The following is a 24,107-nucleotide window of genomic DNA, read 5'->3' on the forward strand; positions in this document are numbered from 1 at the left end:
CCGAACTCATTATTTCATAGGGACAGGCTTTCATTCTTCATTTAATCATGGGTCTACAGAGAACATCACAGGGTGACCACAGGTAAAGAAGCAGCCAGCGCGGATGGGGGGCTACACATTGCTGTACTGTCCTCCGTCCGTCCCTGTCACCACTTGCACTTCATTCAGGAGCCTACATGCACAGACAGCGCCCCTCTACACAGAAATCAATGGGCTCTCTGTGACCATCTGGTTTTTCTGCAGTCACATTCCTAAAGTGGGACAGCAGAATGGCTGATGAAGACTCACCTGCAGCGCATACGCTGGATCTGGCGTACATTGCAGAGTCTGCACAGATACCAAGAACCTGGTGAAACATTACACAATGCCACATGCAGAATAGTAGGACATTAATGAATAGGAAGATCCCCAGAAATGTTCTATAAATAATGCCGGCGTGGGAACAGATATTTTCTAGCGTGAGCATTCATGACTGTCTCTTCAGCTACATTCATATTTCTGTTAGGATATTTGTCGATCTGTTCCCAAGAATCAGAACAAACTGAACTAATGTAAAAAATGGATCTGCTGCATAACTGATGCACATGGAAGCCTCAGTGATTATTATGGGGGCCATCTGGGCTTTGTTATGTGTCAGAATTTAGAACCGTAGAAAATGTTCTGCCGGATGGGCTTTTTCTTCTTTTTTTTTAAAAAAAAAACGGACAAATAACAGAACCCAGATGGTCCTGATGAAATCAGTGGGGTCCCTCTACTTCCATTTGCAACTCTTAGACAAGCAGAAGCAATGTCAAACAGATCTGTTTCTTATTTCTAAAAAAAAGACCGACAAGCAAAATGTCCGAACAATAATGTGAACATAGCCTAAGCTGTAAAGGCAATGGGGATGAAAAAGGAGAGCATGTATCAATCAATAAGAAGGTGGGGCTGGGCTGCTACAACGTATGGTAAAGAGTAACACTGATCCATCACACAGATGATGGCGAGACCAATCTATAAAATACCGCAGGACATGCTGAATTTATAAACGGTTTGTACTAAACTGTCAATTATCAAGCCTGACTATAGATGCGTGACATCAACTCTCATCCCCACCGCAGCAGTGCAGACATATGAGCCCAGGGAGATGGAACCATGCCAGACAGACAACTTTTTAAATTCTTTCTCACACATGGGATGAGGTATTCATGAGAAATGATCATTGGTGGAATAATTCCCTCCAATATCACTCACAGTGCTCCTGAAGCTGAGATATGGGGAGCCGTTTGTTGAGGAACGCTTAAGAGCTGCTTTAGTTGTCTCTAGTATTGAAAGTGGAGGATTCTGTCATTGCAGTCGTTCCCATGTTTGACTGCTTTGGTGGGCAAAGATCAATCTTGTTTAATTCCTGACCACAGCATAGATGACGTTACAACCCCTCACATTCCAGGTTTTCCTCACACCGTGATCCTAGGATATTGGGGTCAACAGAGATGGCATCATTACTAGACTTTTAAATACTAGTCTGTGTATTGTTCCACTATAGAACACACAAGGACCATTTATGCTGCACGATTATCGTTAAGTCTAAACAGGCTGCCAATAGTGATGAGCGAGCGTGCTCGTTTAACCCTTTCAATGAGCACGCTCGGGTGCTTCTCAAGTATCTTCAGCGTGCTCGTATATTATGTTCCAGTCCCTGCTTCTGCATGATTTATGGCTGTTACGAGGCCTAAACAAATGTGAGGATTCCCTAACAAACAGGCAATCCCGGAATATGTCTAAGATGTGCAACAGCCATAAATCACGAAGCCGAAGGGACTGAAACATAATATACGAGCACGCCGAAGATACTTGGGAAGCACCCGAGTGTGCTCGGTGAAAGGGTTAAACGAGCACACTCGCTCATGACTAGCTGTTAACCATTTAACGGACAAGCAATACTCTCGTTCATCGGGTGAAATGATATTTTAATCTACACAACAAAAGATAGTCATTCTCAGCAGTGCATTACCCTGTGTAAATGATCAGTTTTACATGTCTGACATTCATGGTCCAAACACGGGTGGTGATGTGTGGACTGGCCCCAGGTCTCCCAACAGACTTATAGGCATATATGAGACTTTTGAGTTTGAGTCAGGAGTCCCGTGGCTGGCCAGGACATAGAGGTTCGTATTAGGACCATGAATATTCGACACGTGAATCGGGCATTAATAAAACAGTAGTAGTAATAATGCTAATCTTTACGTATTTAGCGCCAGCATGTTACACAGCGCTTGTCATTTCAGAGGGCACAGCCGCAGACAACATAAAATATTACATAGGCAACAAACTACGGTAATTAAGAATTCCACAATAAGGAACCTATTCACAAAAGCTTATGATCTATGAGCCCATGGGCAACAAATGCCATTTACATTTAAAAAGAATAGTTAAAAACAACATCATACCCAAGTCCGGAAGGCTTCTGCAATCTCAGGAACAACAAAATGTTTCCAGTAATAATAAATTAGGGGTGTGAATCAAACCCGAAAATCCAGAACCACCACATATCATCGGAGGCGGCTGCCAGAGAAAAAAACACCACTCATAACATGCAGTTTTATTATGTCTAATCCAGAGAATATTCTTTTCTTCTTCTGCCAGACCATGGCAATGTAATATCAATAATGACCATAGTTCCCAGCAGAAGTAAAGAATCCATTAGTGCAACGTAGCTCACCTTTCCAGCCAGAAGAACATAAGAATATAAAAGAGCCGCATAAACTGGAAGAAATGAAAAATGTCTACGCACCGCTGAATCAGAAAAATATTAGTTTGTAGCAATGTGCGCAGATGGATAGAGTAGCAATGTCATCACTACTATTCACAGATCAGTGCAGTGACAGCTCCCATCTAAATTCATACGAAATGGTAATCACACAGTATGCATGGCCCCAGCTGTATAGTCATCCATCTGCAACAGTTACAACAGCAATTACACTGACACGTAGTATATTCTCCGTCTATATGCTTAAAGGCACAGACCTAGTATTCAGGACTGGTTCCGAGCATCACAGGTGAAGTAAAGGTCTGCCGTATCCTTATAGATCACCTACAACTATGGGAACATACGGCTCAGTTCACATCAGGGTATTACTCAAAAAAGGGGAGCCATGGGCTTTCATATTGCTTATATATTTTTCCATGGTCACGTGTCTGAACAGTCGGGACGCAGGTCCTGCTCTGCCCTACTTTCACGTCTGCGGACACATAGTGCGGTGAACTACAACAGTTGGCTACCGGCCCAATTGGGGTACACCTTCTTGTGGTGGGATGGCTTTTACTTTATTTGATCAAAACAATTTTACCTAAGTACCCTATGTTACTTACATGTACTATTACTATTTATTTACTTACTTCCGCTTGTTAAATGTATTGCACTTATATCAACATATGCTCTGGCTCAATTGTTTTAGGTTTTGGTTAAGATATACGGATTAGCATAGTCTACTACACCACATATTCTATACCCATGTCTACCAACCCAATGGAGACTAGCAGTATGGATACGCTTTTCCTTTGGTATTTGCCGAATCTAGATAACAAACGGGATGTTAACTGGTAGTGGTAGAGAAAGGACATTTAACTACATGGTGGATTAGTGCCATTTTCAAAAGTTTTAAAACATAAACAGGGTCATATGGAGGGCAAATGAGCGGCTGTGCGGAGTTTCAATTGGCACAAACAGCTGATCGCAAAGGGTTAGAGGTGCTGGCCCTGCAGGATTGTCAGTGACTCAATTAAAGGATGTGGTGGTGGTTCACATGGTGATAACTCCATTAACTTGGACATATTATTTGAAAAACATTTCTAGACAATATTAGGGAATGCAAAGTTCTGTTTATCTGGGGTCTGGGTTCGGAGGCAACCGACAATCGTTCATAACACTGCTCTGAAGTGCGCAGCTCCTGAAGGAGTGTGCGCTTACTGGTGTATGGGCTCAATAGAAACTCTTTGGGTCCATACAGCGCTCTGTGAGAGTTGTGTACGGACCCATAGACGTACTAATGAACCTTGCACACACGCAGTGGGGGTCCGGACCCAGACCCTATCAGCAACTCTGTATTATTTAAAAAAAACTTCTTTTTTTTTTTTAAATGATAGGTAACCTTTATATTCCTGAACACAATTACAGCTTCATAAAATTAAAATAAAAAGCTGCTAAAGTCTTAGACACCAAATGAAAAGGTCACATAAAACCTGTGTGTACTCAGGTAATCTAGGTTCCTTTTCGAAGATCCTTTGCAAGTTCTTTCAGTTTTGATAGGAAAAATAAATGCAGAAATGCAGAATACTGTGCTATTCATTCAGATATGGCATCTGAGGCGAGAGCATCGGATGCAATATACTAATGACACTCGGCTCCTGCTCTGCTGCGACCATGAGCCGAGTGTCAGTGCTCTGATCCTCTAGCATGAGAGAATCGCAGCACAGCTGCGGAGAAGGGTGACTTCTCCATCTTCTCCATGGCCTGACTCTGCGTATATTGGACTGAACCGAGATGACATCCGAGTGCAGTCCGATGTTTCACACGCCTCCATAGACTTGTATGCAAATCACAGAATGCTGCCGAATCGGCATGAGAAAATAATCGCTGATCTGAGCTCGCCCATAGAATAACACTGGGCCGAGTGCTATGCAATGCTTTATAGCATAGCCCTCAGCCGTGTAACACGGTAGAGTGACTCCGGCCTTAAAATGACAGTCGGCCAAACAGTCTCCATTATAGTTAACGAGGTTGCCCAGTGAAAACAAATTGGGACCTGTACTAATTGGCAGAAGAGGGAAACCTTATCCCTGTAAAAAATGGAGGAGCAGTGCACATGCCTTAATGTCCCTCCATTCATTCTCTATGGAACTGCCGGAAAATGCTTAGAACAGAGCTCGGCAGCCCCCAGGGAATTAAAGGAGCAGCAGTTGGGCATATGTACTGCTGCTCCACTCTAAAAGAGATTTAAAGGGGTATTCACATCTCAAAGATCCTATCCCAATATGTAGTAGGTCTAATAATAATAATAATAATAATAATAATAATAATAATATTAGAAAATACCTCCAATTAGAAATGTAGTATAGTTTTTCTGATTCGCTATGTCTCTTTTCTCATGTGCAGGCATACCATAGGTATCCATGGTTATAGTGACATTACCTAGTTGCTAGTGGTTGTAACCATGGATACCTATGGTCCTGCAATCACTGCATAACGAGGCCAGTCCGGTCGCCCCATAACGAGGCCAGTCCGGTCGCCCCATAACGAGGCCAGTCCGGTCGCCCCATAACGAGGCCAGTCCGGTCGCCCCATAACGAGGCCAGTCCGGTCGCCCCGTAACGAGGCCAGTCCGGTCGCCCCGTAACGAAGACAGTCCGGTCGCCCCGTAACGAAGACAGTCCGGTCGCCCCGTAACGAGGCCAGTCCGGTCGCCCCGTAACGAGGCCAGTCCGGCCGCCCCGTAACGAGGCCAGTCCGGCCGCCCCGTAACGAGGCCAGTCCGGCCGCCCCGTAACGAGGCCAGTCCGGCCGCCCCGTAACGAGGCCAGTCCGGCCGCCCCGTAACGAGGCCAGTCCTGTCGCCCCGTAACGAGGCCAGTCCTGTCGCCCCGTAACGAGGCCAGTCCGGTCGCCCCGTAACGAGGCCAGTCCAGTCGCCCCATAACGAGGCCAGTCCAGTCGCCCCATAACGAGGCCAGTCCAGTCGCCCCATAACGAGGCCAGTCCAGTCGCCCCATAACGAGGCCAGTCCAGTCGCCCCATAACGAGGCCAGTCCAGTCGCCCCATAACGAGGCCAGTCCAGTCGCCCCATAACGAGGCCAGTCCAGTCGCCCCATAACGAGGCCAGTCCAGTCGCCCCATAACGAGGTCAGTCCAGTCGCCCCATAACGAGGTCAGTCCAGTCGCCCCATAACGAGGCCAGTCCAGTCGCCCCATAACGAGGCCAGTCCAGTCGCCCCATAACGAGGCCAGTCCAGTCGCCCCATATAGAGCTGATTCATCAAGTCTTTTTTGCCAGTTTCCTGGAGTAAACCTGGTTGAAATATTCCAAATTTTATGCATCTTTTAGTTGAGATAAAAGTTGGTCGCTTTTGGCATTTTTACACCACTCCCGGCCAGCTCTACCAAATATATGAAAAATAAGCAAAGTTTATATGGGAGTGGGGTGGCCGAGTGAACCCAGAAAATCTATCAAAATGTATGCCACAAAAGTATATTTTTTGCGGTGGTAAAAGGCACCTGAATGATGCAAAAAATTCATTAACTGCTCTTTGTTCATCAATACCAGAGTCCAATTGCCACATAATGGTTACAGGCCAGTCTATTGATATGTCCCCTATCTCAAGTCAACTCATTTCCTAAAGACAATGCAGAATAGAGAGAAGTCTGCAAATAGTTTAAAATCACAGAGGCAAACACCAATCAGAACAAATAGGGTAATATGCCGGTCCTGCAGCCACAGAGAAAGGGACAGATCATACAGATAATTAGCTGACCCCCTGTGAGACCTTGTGTTCACATCAATAATTAAGGGTTTCCATTGATGATGATCACTGAACCAAAGGCAATTAGGGAGATTAGTTTTCTTTGCAAATAACTAACATTAACCCTCAACTGGTGAGGTGGGGTTTTTGTCACGCAGCTGGTGATGTGGGGTTTCCTATACCCCAGTGTTTAGAAATCTCTTATTTTTACAGAAAATGCAAAGATCACGTTTGTTTTCATCGTTTTCTTATTGGCGATTGATTACACATGAGTATAACAAATTTTTGACACCCACAAATGGATGGAAGCTAGTGAGACACGTATCCTCATACCGGCATTTTTCAATGAATGGCAGCCGAACAAAAATTCCCTGGGGTGTGGCAAACCCCACCTCACCAGTTGAGGGTTAAAAAGGGACTTTCTGACATATAAACTTACTTTCATATACCCTATTAGTGCAGTCTGATCAAATTTAGGCAAGTGCCCAGGTGAGTCACAACGAATGATCATTGCTCTGGAGATCCTAGTATAACTATGCGTTACAATCCATTGATTTTACTACAAAATGTGTAATGCTTCATTTGCTCTTTAGTGGCACTGCAGTGAAACTGAGCACTTGTAACTGGATTCCCCCACAGATTATGGTTTATTGCTGGGGGTCCAAGCAACAAAGAACCACATGATCAAATTAACAATGCAGAAAATGTAATGTCTTGTTCCAGAAAAATCCACATTTTATTTAATATGTTAGTAAGCTGTTAAGATCTATGGGCCGGACACTGATCTGTATGAGAATATGCTATCAGACTTTATTTTAATGAGTGGTGGATGATCGCAGAATCCTTTCCTGGTGAAGAAAAACCCCTTCACAACATCCACCCAAGTGAAGAACACTGTCCAGGAAGTCGTTGTTTCAGAATCTACGTCTACCATAAAGAGAAGACTTCATGCAAGCAAATACAGAGGGTTCACCACAAGGTGCAAACCATTAATCCACATTAAAAATAGAAAAGGCCAGATTACACTTTTCCAGAACTGGGCTGACTTCTTTAGATGTTTTTTTGGCAAAGCGTTCTTTCTACAGATGAAACTAAGATCAACCTGTACCAGAATGATGGGAAGAAGAAACTATGGAGAAGGCTTGGAATCGCTCATTATCTAAAGAACACCACATCCTCTGTAAAACATGGTGGAGGCAGTGTGATGGCATTGGCATGCATGGCTTCCAATGGCACTGGGTCATTAGTGTTTATTGATGATTTGAATGAAGACAGAAGCAGGCAGATGATTTCTTAAATGTACAGGGCGATACTTTCTGCTCAGATTCAACCAAATGCAGCCATGTTGATTGGCGCTTCACAGTACAGATGGGCAATGACCCAAAACATGCTGCGAAAGCAACCCAGGAGTTTTATAAGGCAAAGAAGTGGAATATTCTCCAATGGCCGGAGCAATCCCATCGAGCAAATATTTTACAAGCTCAAGACAAAAGTTAAGGCAGAAAGACCTACAAACAAGCAACAACTGAAGTCAGCTGCAGTAAAGGCCAGGAAAAGCATCACAAAGGAGGAAACCCAGTGTTTGGTGATGTTCATGGCTTTCAGACTTCAGGCAGTCATTGCCTGCAAAGGATTCTCTACAAAGTATTAAAAATTAACATTTTATTTTGGTAAAGTTAATTTGTTCAATTACTTTTGAGCCCCATGAAATGAGGATTTGTAGAAAAATGGTTGTAATTCCTAAATGTTTCACAGGATATTTTTGTTCAACCCCTTTAATTAAACCTGAAAGTCTGCACTTCAATTGCATCTCAGTTGTTTCCTTTTACATAAAAAATAGTGTTATGCAGAGCTGAAATCACAAAGATTCGGTCACTGTCTAAATATTTCTGGACCTAACTGTAAGGCTGTGTGCCCACGATGCAGAAATGCTCCGGATTTTTTCCTGAGCGTTTCTGCATCTCCCTGGCAGAAAAAAACGCATGCGGATTTTACATGCGTTTTCCTGCCAGGGACAAGCGGATGTCCCGCGTTTTTCACATGCGATTTCGCATGTGGGTTGTCAAGCGCTTTTCCAAGCGATTTTAGCATCACTTGGAAAGTGCTTGATTACTTGGTCACACTATATAAATCCATGCAACCGGCATGGATTTATATAGTGTGACCAAGTTAATAGTAAAAGAATGGTAAAAAATAAAAAATAAACATTATACTCACCTTCTGATGGCCTCCAGTCTCCATGTCCGGTGCGTCCAGTGTGTTGGGCGGCTCGCGGTGGTCTAAAACATCCTTCCATGACGTCATTTCGTCATGTGACAAGTCACGTGACCCGACACATGACTAAATAACGTCATGGAAGGTCCTTTTAGACCATCGCGAGCCGCCGGGGAGCCAGGACGCGCACCGTACAGGAGACTGGGGGCCATCAGAAGGTGAGTATAATGTTTATTTTCTTTATTTTAAATTCTTTTTTTTTACAGGTACTATTCTACCCAGGTCTGGATGAGAGTCTCCTCTTCTCCAGACCCGGGTACCATCCGCACATTGAATCGCTTAATATCCGCATGTGCACATGTAGTCATGCGGATATTAAGAGATTCAATGCAAGTCAATGGCGGCAAAAATGCCGTGCTTATGCAAAATAATTGGTAGTGCTGCGTTTTTTTCCGCAATGATAATCCGCAGCGGAAATTTACGCAGCATGTGCACAGCACATGCGGATTATCATTGGGGAACATGGCAGATCTTCTACCAAGCGTTTTTTAAGCGTTTAAGCTGCGGAAACGCTTAAAAAATGCATAGTGGGCACACAGCCTAAGTATCCATTCCATAGGACTTTTTACTGTTTACTGTCAGAGAATGGGAACATTCTGGTTTACGAGCACATGCTGAAATTCTGAAAAAACTAATACTTCATAGAGCGAAGGGTTTTCTACATCTGTATCCAGTCTAGACAATTCCCTGAGCCGAGCAGTCGGCTGGAGGCAGATCTATATAACTGCACCGACAGATAAATGTTCCCATGCACAGACAGCAGTCAAGGCATGGCGCTTCTAACGCACTGTCCAATATGGGGGACTGTGCACGTGAGGACAAGTCTGCGGCTGTATTGTCAGTCTTTTCAGGCTGCAATCAGTGGTAGAATTGTGCAGGAAGTTCTGTGGGCATGAATAGAAGATCAGATCTTTATTTATCATCACCAGTTCTGAAAAGCAGCTGCGTTAAGAAAGGAGAAGCCAAACATTTCCCAGGAGAACTTGCACAATTGTATAAAGTGACTTTGAGAATATGTTTAATACATTTTATAAAATACATTTCAACAGCATAAATTAATGTGTGTGACTTGATGTGAATGGTAATTTAGATCAACGTTATTTCTCTATGGCAGCCATAAACTTCTGGAACAAATGAGGAGAAGTAACCTAAAAGGGCTTTTTTCTTCCACAAACAGCGCCCCATCTATCCGCAGGTTGTGTGTGGCATTGCAGCCCACCTCCATTAAAGTGAAAGGATTTGAGCTGCAATACCACATACAACCTGTCTATGGGTGTGGAGCTATTTGGTGAAGACAGTAGCAATGTTTTCCTCATTTTGTACAATTAAAGGGACTTTATAGCTGAATCTATAACTTAATTTTTTTTTTTTTTTTTAACACTACAGTATCAGTGGTTTCATACTCTGCAAAACTCTGTGTTAGCAGCCATACATTAGAAATAGACAGGACATCTCATTTAGAAATATATATTTGGGCATATTAGTATCTATAGCATTAAAAGTGGGATGGTTCCAATCATGGCGAGACCCCTTAATGTTACATGGACAGGGCCGGGCCATGGCTGACTGTCATAGTTATGTGATGCCACTATCCGGCATGTGACGGCGATGGGAAGTTTCACAAAACTGAAGTATGTACTGACGATTTGTATCTATCTGACATCCTGCACAGCGAAGGGATTTTCCAAAACTTTGTGAATATCTTGGAAAACTCCCTTACTAACCGGGCAAGAATTCAGGACCTGCAATCTAGGGAAGATTTATCAGCAATGTTACACAATGCTATGCTGTGTCTGTCACATAGTAATTGAAGGTGCATGATCTGTAAAATATTAATAATGGATAGATTTTATTTTTTTTGAAGTTCAATCATTTTTTTATTCTTTTGCTCTGTATATTTCCCAGAGGCAGTTCTCAACCTTGTTGGAAAGACAAGATGAGCAGTGTCACACCAGCGTATTATGGGATCATTTGTACACCAAGAGCCGAGACACTCATGTGAATATGGCCTAACTCTGCCTCTCACATGTTCTGTGCCTGAACTCTACTATTTGTATAATATGAGGCAGTACAAAGAATATTTAAAGGAGCTATCCACATTTGAAGAAAAAAAATTAAAAACGGAAGCAGTATATAAAAATGCCTTCTTCTCTGCCAAATCCAGCATACAACACCTCCTATCCTCCTGGTCTTTGATCACAAGAGACCGGCATGCAACTGCTGTAGCGAATCTGTGTGGTCAGTGGTAACGTGTGTTCTACTACTCAGCGCCAATAAAAAGGCAAGTGACCATTGATTGGCTGCAGTGGTCACATGCCAGGCTCATGTAAAAACAGACCAAGCGATAGCATAGCTTCTGCACTGATTGGTGTGGGACTGCAGAGGTATTTGTTCTTCAATTATTTTATAACATGTTTTTTTTTTATGCAAAGGACTAACACTCCTTTAATACGAAAGGTAGACAGCCCCTTTAATACTAAGGACAGACAGCCCCTTTAATACTAAGGACAGGTAACCCCTTTAATACGAAAGGTAGACAGCCCCTTTAATACGAAAGGTAGACAGCCCTTTTATTACGAAAGGTAGACAGCCCCTTTAATACTAAGGATGGACAGCCCCTTTAATACTAAGGATGGACAGCCCCTTTAATACTAAGGATGGACAGCCCCTTTAATACTAAGGATGGACAGCCCCTTTAATACTAAGGATGGACAGCCCCTTTAATACTAAGGATGGACAGCCCCTTTAATACTAAGGCTAGACAGCCCCTTTAATACTAAGGCTAGACAGCCCCTTTAATACTAAGGCTAGACAGCCCCTTTAATACTAAGGATAGACAGCCCCTTTATTGCTGTCAATAACCATCTGCCCGCTAGTGATAAAGTGATGCCATTCTACTTTACTGTAGGCAGTAAAACAAGGCAGTCTTTTTACTATAGGCAGTAAAACAAGGCAGTCTTTTTGGTCCAGTCTGCAGTATAGCAGGTTTGGCCATTAGATGTCGGCTCATATGGATTATGCCATATTTCATCATTTCTCTTATATGGATATGACAATAAAACTAAACACTATCAAAAAAGGGGTTTTCTCATAAAATCTTTTTAAAAAGAGATGTCACTTTATAGTAATAGAGCAAATGTCTTCATCTCTAAAGACTCTTATAAAAACAGACAGATGCTCTAAAGAAAGTCTCCACTTTTCTAAGACAAAATTCTTTAGCTATTGATAAATGTTGTAAATCTGTGTGTGTAAAATCCCTCGTCCCTGAACAAGAGACGGATTAGAGATCATGCTGCAAGTTCTGTAAATTTCATCCCCAGTGGCTGAAATTCCACTATAAGCTCCACTGGCTAATGCTATTTTTAAAAGCAGACTAAACCTAAAGTCCACAGCTTATAGAAAGTGCTGCTAATAGCCTTACACAGTGTTTATAGATGTAAACATCTTGAGATGTTCTCGGAATTGGAGATACAACAGAAAAGCAGAGATGATGAAGCATTAAAACTTCTTCACCAAAAAGTTGTGGTCTCCTCATTTAGAGAGAGCTGTAGCCTTGAACTCCTGAAATGGAAGACTAGTAATGTGGGTTGTGTACTGCTGGAGGTAGGTTATAGTGAAAAAGGCTCTAGTGTTACTCAACCTTTCTCACTTTAAGGCCACGGCCCCACTATCAGTATTTGATCAGTATTTTTTCTCAGGAGTGAGAGCCAAAACCAGGTGAGGAACAATCAGAGAAAAGGTATAAGGCTGTGTGCCCACGATGCGTTTTTAAGCGTTTCCGCAGCGGCAAAAACGCTGCAGAAACGCTTAAAAAACGCATGGTAGAAGGCCTGCCATGGTCGCCAATGATAATTAATCCGCATGTGCTGTGCACATGCTGCGGAGATTTCCGCTGCGGATTATCATTGCGGAAAAAAACGCAGCACTACCAATTATTTTGTGGAAGCGCTGCGTTTTCGCGCCATTGACTTGCATTAGATCGCATGGATTACGCATCACTGTATATGTAGATGCGCATTCCATGCGTTCTAATGTGCGGATGGTACCCAGGTCTAGAGAAGAGGAGACTCTCCTCCGGACCCGGGTACCATAGAACCTGTAAAAAAAAGAATAAAATAAAAAATATATATATATATATATACTTACCTTCTGGCGGCCCGCGGTGCACTCCTCCTCGCATGCCGACAGTTCGCGATGGAATGAAAGACCTGCGCTGACGTCATAGTCATGTGACGGGTCATGCGACGCTGACGTCGGCAGGTCCTTCAGTGTAGCGCTGCCGGCAGCCGGGACAGAGGGAAACAAGACACCGGGAGCCATCGGAAGGTAAGTATAGATTTCTTTTTTATTTTTTGACATTCTCTCGGGTCACACTATATACAGTTATATGAAAAAGTTTGGGCACCCCTATTAATCTTAAGCTTAATGTTTTATAAAAATTGGTGTTTTTGCAACAGCTATTTCAGTTTGATATATGTAATAACTGTTGGACACAGTAATGTTTCTGCCTTGAAATAAGGTTTATTGTACTAACAGAAAATGTGCAATCTGCATTCAAACAAAATTTGACAGGTGCATAAGTATGGACACCCTTATTTTCTTGTTTTAAATACTCCTACCTACGTTTTACTGACTTACTAAAGCATTTTTTTTGGTTTTGTAACCTCATTGAGCTTTGAACTTCATAGCCAGGTGTATGCAATCATGAGAAAAGCTACTTAAAGTGGCCACTTGCAAGTTGTTCTCCTGTTTGAATCTCCTCTGAAGAGTGGCATCATGGGCTCCTCAAAACAACTGTCAAATGATCTGAAAACAAAGATTATTCAACATAGTTGTTCAGGGGAAGGATACAAAAAGCTGTCTCAGAGATTTAACCTGTCAGTTTCCACTCTGAGGAACATAGTAAGGAAATGGAAGAACACAGGGACAGTTCTTGTTAAGGCCAGAAGTGGCAGGCCAAGAAAAACATCAGAAAGGCAGAGAAGAAGAATGGTGAGATCAGTCAAGGACAATCCTCAGACCACCTCCAGAGAGCTGCAGCATCAACTTGCTGCAGATGGTGTCACTGTGCATCGGTCAACTATACAACGCACTTTGCACAAGGAGAAGCTGTATGGGAGAGTGATGCGAAAGAAGCCGTTTCTGCAAGCACGCCACAAAGAGTCAGCTGAGGTATGCAAAAGCACATTTGGAGAAGCAAATTTCTTTTTGGAAGAAGGTCCTGTGGACTGATGAAACCAAGATTGAGTTGTTTGGTCATACAAAAAGGCGTTATGCATGGCGGCAAAAAAACACAGCATTCCAAGAAAAACACTTGCTACCCACAGTAAAATTTGGTGGAGGTTCCATCATGCTTTGGGGCTGTGTGGCCAATGCCGACACCGGGAATCTTGTTAAAGTTGAGGGACGCATGGATTCCACTCAGTATCAGCAGATTCTTGACAATAATGTTCAAGAATCAGTGATAAAGTTGAAGTTACGCAGGGGATGGATCTTTCAGCAAGACAATGATCCAAAACACCGCTCCAAATCTACTCAGGCATTCATGCAGAGGAACAATTACAATGTTCTGGAATGGCCATCTCAGTCCCCAGACCTGAATATCATTGAACATCTGTGGGATCATTTGAAGAGGGCTGTCCATGCTCGGCGACCATCAAACTTAACTGAACTGGAAATGTTTTGTAGAGAGGAATGGTCAAAAATACCTTCATCCAGGATCCAGGAACTCATTAAAAGCTACAGGAAGCGACTAGAGGCTGTTATTTTTGCAAAAGGAGGATCTACTAAATATTAATGTCACTTTTCTGGTGAGGTGCCCATACTTCTGCACCTGTCAAATTTTGTTTGAATGCAGATTGCACATTTTCTGTTAGTACAATAAACCTCATTTCAAGGCAGAAACATTACTGTGTCCAACAGTTATTACATATATCAAACTGAAATAGCTGTTGCAAAAACACCAATTTTTATAAAACATTAAGCTTAAGATTAATAGGGGTGCCCAAACTTTTTCATATAACTGTAAATTCATGCTGTTTGCATGGATTTATATAGTGTGACCAAGTTGACAAGCACTTTCCAAGTGATGCTAAAATCGCTTGGAAAGCGCTTGTCAACCCGCATGCGGAAATGCCAGTGAAAAACGCTTCACATCCGCATGTCCCTGGCAGGAAAACGCATGTACAATCCGCATGCGTTTTTTCTGCCAGGGAGATGCAGAAACGCTCAGGAAAAAATCCAGAGCATTTCTGCTTCGTGGGCACATAGCCTAATAGAAACAAGTCACCAATGCAGCATTTATCATCCACTCCTGGTTTTGGCTCCCACTCCTGAGAAAAAATACTGACCAAATACTGATAGTGGGGGACGTGGCCTAAGAGCCACTTTCAGCTCTGCGTTATGGTCTAGCCTCACATACAGAGCCCTCCGAATAGTAGTGATATGCAGTGCCTCCCCCCCAAAGTAGCGACACCCATAATACCCCATTACTGCTATAATGACTGCCAAAGCTTTGGCACAAAAATTAAACATTAAACTGAGACCTTGTGCCTCCTTCTCTTCTAGACAGCATACTTACATCCAGGAGTTCCATAAACTTACAGTGGGTATGGAAAGTATTCAGACCCCTTTAAATTTTTCACTCTTTGTTTCATTGCAGCCATTTGGTAAATTCTAAAAAGTTCATTTTTTTTCTCGTTAAAGTACACTCTGCTCCCCATCTTGACTGAAAAAAAACGAATGTAGAAATTTTAGCAAATTTATTAAAAAAGAAAAACTGAAATATCACATGGTCATAAGTATTCATACCCTTTGCTCAGACACTCATATTTAAGTCACATGCTGTCCATTTCCTTGTGATCCTCCTTGAGATGGTTCTACTCCTTCATTGGAGTCCAGCTGTGTTTAATTAAACTGATAGGTGTGTGCCCTTCCAAATTAAGTCCTGTCTATATAAGACCTCACAGCTCACAGTGCCTGTCAGACCAAATGAGAATCATGAGCTCAAAGGAACTGCCCAAGGAGCTCAGAGACAGAATTGTGGGAAGGCACAGATCTGGCCAAGATTACAAAAGAATTTCTACATGACTCAAGGTTCCTAAGAGCACAGTGGCCTCCATAATCCTTAAATGGAAGAAGTTTTGGACCACCAGAAGTCTTCCTAGACCTGGCCATCCAGCCAAACTGAGCAATCATGGGAGAAGAGCCTTGGTGAGAGAGGTAAAGAAGAACCCCAAGATCACTGTGGCTGAGCTCCAGAGATGCAGTAGGAAGATGGGAGAAAGTTCCACAAAGTCAACTATCAATGCAATCCTCCACCAGTCGGGCCTTTATGGCAGAGTGGTCAGACGGAAGCCTCTCCTCAGTGCAAGAAATATGAAAGCCCGCATAGAGTTTCTTCAAAAACACATGAAGGACTCCCAGACTATGAGAAATAAGATTCTCTGGTCTGATGAGGCGAAGATAGAACTTTTTGGTGATTATTCTAAGTGGTATGTGTGGAGAAAACCAGGCACTGCTCATCACCTGCCCAATACAATCCCAACAGTGAAACAAGGTGGTGGCAGCATCATGCTATGGGGGTGTTTTTCAGCAGCAGGGACAGGACGACTGGTTGTAATTGAAGGAAACATGAAAGCGGCCAAGTACAGAGATATCCTGGATGAAAACCTCTTCTAGAGAGCTCTGGACCTCAGACTTGGCCGAAGGTTCACCTTCCAACAAGACAATGACCCTAAGCAGGCAGCTAAAATAACAAAGGAGTGGCTTCAGAACAACTCTGTGACCATTCTTGACTGGCCCAGCCAGAGCCCTGACCTGAACCCAATTGAACATCTCTGGAGAGACCTGAAAATGGCTGTCCACCAACGTTCACCATCCAACCTGACGGAACTGGAGAGGATCTGCAAGGAAGAATGGCAGAGGATCCCCAAGAAAAAGGTGTGAAAAACTTGTTGCATCATTCCCAAGAAGACTCATGGCTGTACTAGCTGAAAAGGGTGCTTCTACTCCATACTGAGCAAAGGGTCTGAATACTTATGACCATGTGATATTTCAGTTTTTATTTTTTAATAAATTAGCAAAAATTTCTACATTCGTTTTTTTTCAGTCAAGATGGGGTGCAGAGTGTACTTTAATGAGAAAAAAATGAACTTTTTAGAATTTACCAAATGGCTGCAATGAAACAAAGAGTGAAAAATTTAAAGGGGTCTGAATACTTTCCGTACCCACTGTACATTGGCCTTGTAGTGGGTGGCTAGAGGGAAGCCCATCAAGTTGTATGAACTGCTTGTTAGCGATCCCAGGGCCAAGTAGGTGCAGATGGGACTCGACTGGACGAGTGGAGGCTATAGCTAGGAAAGACAGGACGAAACTGGGCATTGTGAGATGTCCTGCAGTTTGGTCAACTTCTGAATGTACTCAGGCTTTCAAAAACAAATATGACCTCTACCACTGGCCAAGAAAGGGCCTTTATGACAAAGTCAACCACTAAAAATTCCACATTCTCCAAACACCCACCCGTTGTTTCACGTTCCCTTATTTATGGGTTCAACATATGTCTCCAACTAGATTTAGTGCGTGTCAGTGCTCATTCATGACCTCTCCAAGCTTACTTTCTTCCTTATGGATAAAAGGTACATTACTCGCAGAAGACTTACTTAATACATATAATGATGTGGTTAGACGGCCATAGATTCTCTCACTAGAGAATCGGGCCGATTTTGCTAATGACACACAGGTCAAACGATGACAGAGTTTCATCTTGGTGTGATCCAATTCTCTCGCATGTGAGAATTGCAGCACAGGTGTGGAGAATACAGAGAACTTAATTTCTCCATCTCTTCCAGTGTCTGAGTCCACGGATGTCAGACTGCACTTGGATGACATCTGAGTGCAGTCCGATGTTTTACACTTACCCATAGACTTTTATGGGTGCGCGTGATCAGATTACCAGATGCACTCGCAGTATGCTGCAAATTTTTTCTCATGTCGAATCGGCATGAGAAAAAAAATAGCAGATGTGCACTGCCCCATAATATGGCATTAGGCAGAGTGCTATCTGATTAAACATCGGATACCCCATAATATGGCATTAGGCAGAGTGCTATCTGATTAAACATCAGATAGCACTCGGCCGTGATATACGCTCAAGTGAGCAAGAACTAATACTGAGGAAATGAGAACTGCTTGTGATAAAAGGGACTTTCTTTCTGTTATGGTTGATTTTGAGTAAGCACTGTGCCAGGCAGCAGCATAAGCCACCAACACGAGGCCGGCACAGTCTATGCACCGTGGAGAGATCCTGCCCAGCCTACGCACCGTGGAGAGATCCTGCCCAGCCTACGCACCCTGGAGGGATCCTGCCCAGCCTACGCACCCTGGAGGGATCCTGCCCAGCCTACGCACCCTGGAGGGATCCTGCCCAGCCTACGCACCCTGGAGGGATCCTGCCCAGTCTATATACGCACCCTGGTGAGATCCTGCCCAGTCTATATACGCACCCTGGTGAGATCCTGCCCAGTCTATATACGCACCCTGGTGAGATCCTGCCCAGTCTATATACGCACCCTGGTGAGATCCTGCCCAGTCTATATACGCACCCTGGTGAGATCCTGCCCAGTCTATATACGCACCCTGGTGAGATCCTGCCCAGTCTATATACGCACCCTGGTGAGATCCTGCCCAGTCTATATACGCACCCTGGTGAGATCCTGCCCAGTCTATATACGCACCCTGGTGAGATCCTGCCCAGTCTATATACGCACCCTGGTGAGATCCTGCCCAGTCTATATACGCACCCTGGTGAGATCCTGCCCAGTCTATATACGCACCCTGGTGAGATCCTGCCCAGTCTATATACGCACCCTGGTGAGATCCTGCCCAGTCTATATACGCACCCTGGTGAGATCCTGCCCAGTCTATATACGCACCCTGGTGAGATCCTGCCCAGTCTATATACGCACCCTGGTGAGATCCTGCCCAGTCTATATACGCACCCTGGTGAGATCCTGCCCAGTCTATATACGCACCCTGGTGAGATCCTGCCCAGTCTATATACGCACCCTGGTGAGATCCTGCCCAGTCTATATACGCACCCTGGTGAGATCCTGCCCAGTCTATATACGCACCCTGGTGAGATCCTGCCCAGTCTATATACGCACCCTGGTGAGATCCTGCCCAGTCTATATACGCACCCTGGTGAGATCCTGCCCAGTCTATATATGCACCCTGGTGAGATCCTGCCCAGTCTATATATGCACCCTGGTGAGATCCTGCCCAGTCTATATATGCACCCTGGTGAGATCCTGCCCAGTCTATATATGCACCCTGGTGAGATCCTGCCCAGTCTATATATGCACCCTGGTGAGATCCTGCCCAGTCTATATATACACCCTGGTGAGATCCTGCCCAGTCTATATATACACCCTGGTGAGATCCTGCCCAGTCTATATATACACCCTGGTGAGATCCTGCCCAGTCTATATATACACCCTGGTGAGATCCTGCCCAGTCTATATATACACCCTGGTGAGATCCTGCCCAGTCTATATATACACCCTGGTGAGATCCTGCCCAGTCTATATATACACCCTGGTGAGATCCTGCCCAGTCTATATATACACCCTGGTGAGATCCTGCCCAGTCTATATATACACCCTGGTGAGATCCTGCCCAGTCTATATATACACCCTGGTGAGATCCTGCCCAGTCTATATATACACCCTGGTGAGATCCTGCCCAGTCTATATATACACCCTGGTGAGATCCTGCCCAGTCTATATATACACCCTGGTGAGATCCTGCCCAGTCTATATATACACCCTGGTGAGATCCTGCCCAGTCTATATATACACCCTGGTGAGATCCTGCCCAGTCTATATATACACCCTGGTGAGATCCTGCCCAGTCTATATATACACCCTGGTGAGATCCTGCCCAGTCTATATATACACCCTGGTGAGATCCTGCCCAGTCTATATATACACCCTGGTGAGATCCTGCCCAGTCTATATATACACCCTGGTGAGATCCTGCCCAGTCTATATATACACCCTGGTGAGATCCTGCCCAGTCTATATATACACCCTGGTGAGATCCTGCCCAGTCTATATATACACCCTGGTGAGATCCTGCCCAGTCTATATATACACCCTGGTGAGATCCTGCCCAGTCTATATATACACCCTGGTGAGATCCTGCCCAGTCTATATATACACCCTGGTGAGATCCTGCCCAGTCTATATATACACCCTGGTGAGATCCTGCCCAGTCTATATATACACCCTGGTGAGATCCTGCCCAGTCTATATATACACCCTGGTGAGATCCTGCCCAGTCTATATATACACCCTGGTGAGATCCTGCCCAGTCTATATATACACCCTGGTGAGATCCTGCCCAGTCTATATATACACCCTGGTGAGATCCTGCCCAGTCTATATATACACCCTGGTGAGATCCTGCCCAGTCTATATATACACCCTGGTGAGATCCTGCCCAGTCTATATATACACCCTGGTGAGATCCTGCCCAGTCTATATATACACCCTGGTGAGATCCTGCCCAGTCTATATATACACCCTGGTGAGATCCTGCCCAGTCTATATATACACCCTGGTGAGATCCTGCCCAGTCTATATATACACCCTGGTGAGATCCTGCCCAGTCTATATATACACCCTGGTGAGATCCTGCCCAGTCTATATATACACCCTGGTGAGATCCTGCCCAGTCTATATATACACCCTGGTGAGATCCTGCCCAGTCTATATATACACCCTGGTGAGATCCTGCCCAGTCTATATATACACCCTGGTGAGATCCTGCCCAGTCTATATATACACCCTGGTGAGATCCTGCCCAGTCTATATATACACCCTGGTGAGATCCTGCCCAGTCTATATATACACCCTGGTGAGATCCTGCCCAGTCTATATATACACCCTGGTGAGATCCTGCCCAGTCTATATATACACCCTGGTGAGATCCTGCCCAGTCTATATATACACCCTGGTGAGATCCTGCCCAGTCTATATATACACCCTGGTGAGATCCTGCCCAGTCTATATATACACCCTGGTGAGATCCTGCCCAGTCTATATATACACCCTGGTGAGATCCTGCCCAGTCTATATATACACCCTGGTGAGATCCTGCCCAGTCTATATATACACCCTGGTGAGATCCTGCCCAGTCTATATATACACCCTGGTGAGATCCTGCCCAGTCTATATATACACCCTGGTGAGATCCTGCCCAGTCTATATATACACCCTGGTGAGATCCTGCCCAGTCTATATATACACCCTGGTGAGATCCTGCCCAGTCTATATATACACCCTGGTGAGATCCTGCCCAGTCTATATATACACCCTGGTGAGATCCTGCCCAGTCTATATATACACCCTGGTGAGATCCTGCCCAGTCTATATATACACCCTGGTGAGATCCTGCCCAGTCTATATATACACCCTGGTGAGATCCTGCCCAGTCTATATATACACCCTGGTGAGATCCTGCCCAGTCTATATATACACCCTGGTGAGATCCTGCCCAGTCTATATATACACCCTGGTGAGATCCTGCCCAGTCTATATATACACCCTGGTGAGATCCTGCCCAGTCTATATATACACCCTGGTGAGATCCTGCCCAGTCTATATATACACCCTGGTGAGATCCTGCCCAGTCTATATATACACCCTGTAGAGATCCTGCCCAGTCTATATATACACCCTGTAGAGATCCTGCCCAGTCTATATATACACCCTGTAGAGATCCTGCCCAGTCTATATATACACCCTGTAGAGATCCTGCCCAGTCTATATATACACCCTGTAGAGATCCTGCCCAGTCTATATATACACCCTGTAGAGATCCTGCCCAGTCTATATATACACCCTGTAGAGATCCTGCCCAGTCTATATATACACCCTGTAGAGATCCTGCCCAGTCTATATATACACCCTGTAGAGATCCTGCCCAGTCTATATATACACCCTGTAGAGATCCTGCCCAGTCTATATATACACCCTGTAGAGATCCTGCCCAGTCTATATATACACCCTGTAGAGATCCTGCCCAGTCTATATATACACCCTGTAGAGATCCTGCCCAGTCTATATATACACCCTGTAGAGATCCTGCCCAGTCTATATATACACCCTGTAGAGATCCTGCCCAGTCTATATATACACCCTGTAGAGATCCTGCCCAGTCTATATATACACCCTGTAGAGATCCTGCCCAGTCTATATATACACCCTGTAGAGATCCTGCCCAGTCTATATATACACCCTGTAGAGATCCTGCCCAGTCTATATATACACCCTGTAGAGATCCTGCCCAGTCTATATATACACCCTGTAGAGATCCTGCCCAGTCTATATATACACCCTGTAGAGATCCTGCCCAGTCTATATATACACCCTGTAGAGATCCTGCCCAGTCTATATATACACCCTGTAGAGATCCTGCCCAGTCTATATATACACCCTGTAGAGATCCTGCCCAGTCTATATATACACCCTGTAGAGATCCTGCCCAGTCTATATATACACCCTGTAGAGATCCTGCCCAGTCTATATATACACCCTGTAGAGATCCTGCCCAGTCTATATATACACCCTGTAGAGATCCTGCCCAGTCTATATATACACCCTGTAGAGATCCTGCCCAGTCTATATATACACCCTGTAGAGATCCTGCCCAGTCTATATATACACCCTGTAGAGATCCTGCCCAGTCTATATATACACCCTGTAGAGATCCTGCCCAGTCTATATATACACCCTGTAGAGATCCTGCCCAGTCTATATATACACCCTGTAGAGATCCTGCCCAGTCTATATATACACCCTGTAGAGATCCTGCCCAGTCTATATATACACCCTGTAGAGATCCTGCCCAGTCTATATATACACCCTGTAGAGATCCTGCCCAGTCTATATATACACCCTGTAGAGATCCTGCCCAGTCTATATATACACCCTGTAGAGATCCTGCCCAGTCTATATATACACCCTGTAGAGATCCTGCCCAGTCTATATATACACCCTGTAGAGATCCTGCCCAGTCTATATATACACCCTGTAGAGATCCTGCCCAGTCTATATATACACCCTGTAGAGATCCTGCCCAGTCTATATATACACCCTGTAGAGATCCTGCCCAGTCTATATATACACCCTGTAGAGATCCTGCCCAGTCTATATATACACCCTGTAGAGATCCTGCCCAGTCTATATATACACCCTGTAGAGATCCTGCCCAGTCTATATATACACCCTGTAGAGATCCTGCCCAGTCTATATATACACCCTGTAGAGATCCTGCCCAGTCTATATATACACCCTGTAGAGATCCTGCCCAGTCTATATATACACCCTGTAGAGATCCTGCCCAGTCTATATATACACCCTGTAGAGATCCTGCCCAGTCTATATATACACCCTGTAGAGATCCTGCCCAGTCTATATATACACCCTGTAGAGATCCTGCCCAGTCTATATATACACCCTGTAGAGATCCTGCCCAGTCTATATATACACCCTGTAGAGATCCTGCCCAGTCTATATATACACCCTGTAGAGATCCTGCCCAGTCTATATATACACCCTGTAGAGATCCTGCCCAGTCTATATATACACCCTGTAGAGATCCTGCCCAGTCTATATATACACCCTGTAGAGATCCTGCCCAGTCTATATATACACCCTGTAGAGATCCTGCCCAGTCTATATATACACCCTGTAGAGATCCTGCCCAGTCTATATATACACCCTGTAGAGATCCTGCCCAGTCTATATATACACCCTGTAGAGATCCTGCCCAGTCTATATATACACCCTGTAGAGATCCTGCCCAGTCTATATATACACCCTGTAGAGATCCTGCCCAGTCTATATATACACCCTGTAGAGATCCTGCCCAGTCTATATATACACCCTGTAGAGATCCTGCCCAGTCTATATATACACCCTGTAGAGATCCTGCCCAGTCTATATATACACCCTGTAGAGATCCTGCCCAGTCTATATATACACCCTGTAGAGATCCTGCCCAGTCTATATATACACCCTGTAGAGATCCTGCCCAGTCTATATATACACCCTGTAGAGATCCTGCCCAGTCTATATATACACCCTGTAGAGATCCTGCCCAGTCTATATATACACCCTGTAGAGATCCTGCCCAGTCTATATATACACCCTGTAGAGATCCTGCCCAGTCTATATATACACCCTGTAGAGATCCTGCCCAGTCTATATATACACCCTGTAGAGATCCTGCCCAGTCTATATATACACCCTGTAGAGATCCTGCCCAGTCTATA

The 24,107-nt window shown here is 44.3% G+C and overlaps 1 protein-coding gene across 4 annotated transcripts in view; it reads right to left on the minus strand.

Annotated features, from left to right (window-relative positions):
* PEAK1 (pseudopodium enriched atypical kinase 1) overlaps positions 1-24,107 on the minus strand; it is an 85,795-nt gene that overhangs the window by 37,139 nt on the left and 24,549 nt on the right. Inside the window, exon 1 of one of the 4 annotated variants that reach the window (XM_073652780.1) lies at positions 2,430-2,562. The exons of the other annotated variants lie outside the window; for them this stretch is intronic. The gene's annotated coding sequence lies outside the window, so the exon portion shown is untranslated. Of the gene's footprint in view, positions 1-2,429; positions 2,563-24,107 lie in introns of those variants that run through there. 4 annotated transcript variants of the gene reach the window in all.

The sequence above is a fragment of the Phyllobates terribilis genome, unplaced genomic scaffold (assembly GCF_046119375.1).
Source record: "Phyllobates terribilis strain yellow unplaced genomic scaffold, ASM4611937v1 Scaffold_11__3_contigs__length_659146591, whole genome shotgun sequence".
In the NCBI taxonomy this organism is placed as follows: Eukaryota; Metazoa; Chordata; class Amphibia; order Anura; family Dendrobatidae; genus Phyllobates; species Phyllobates terribilis.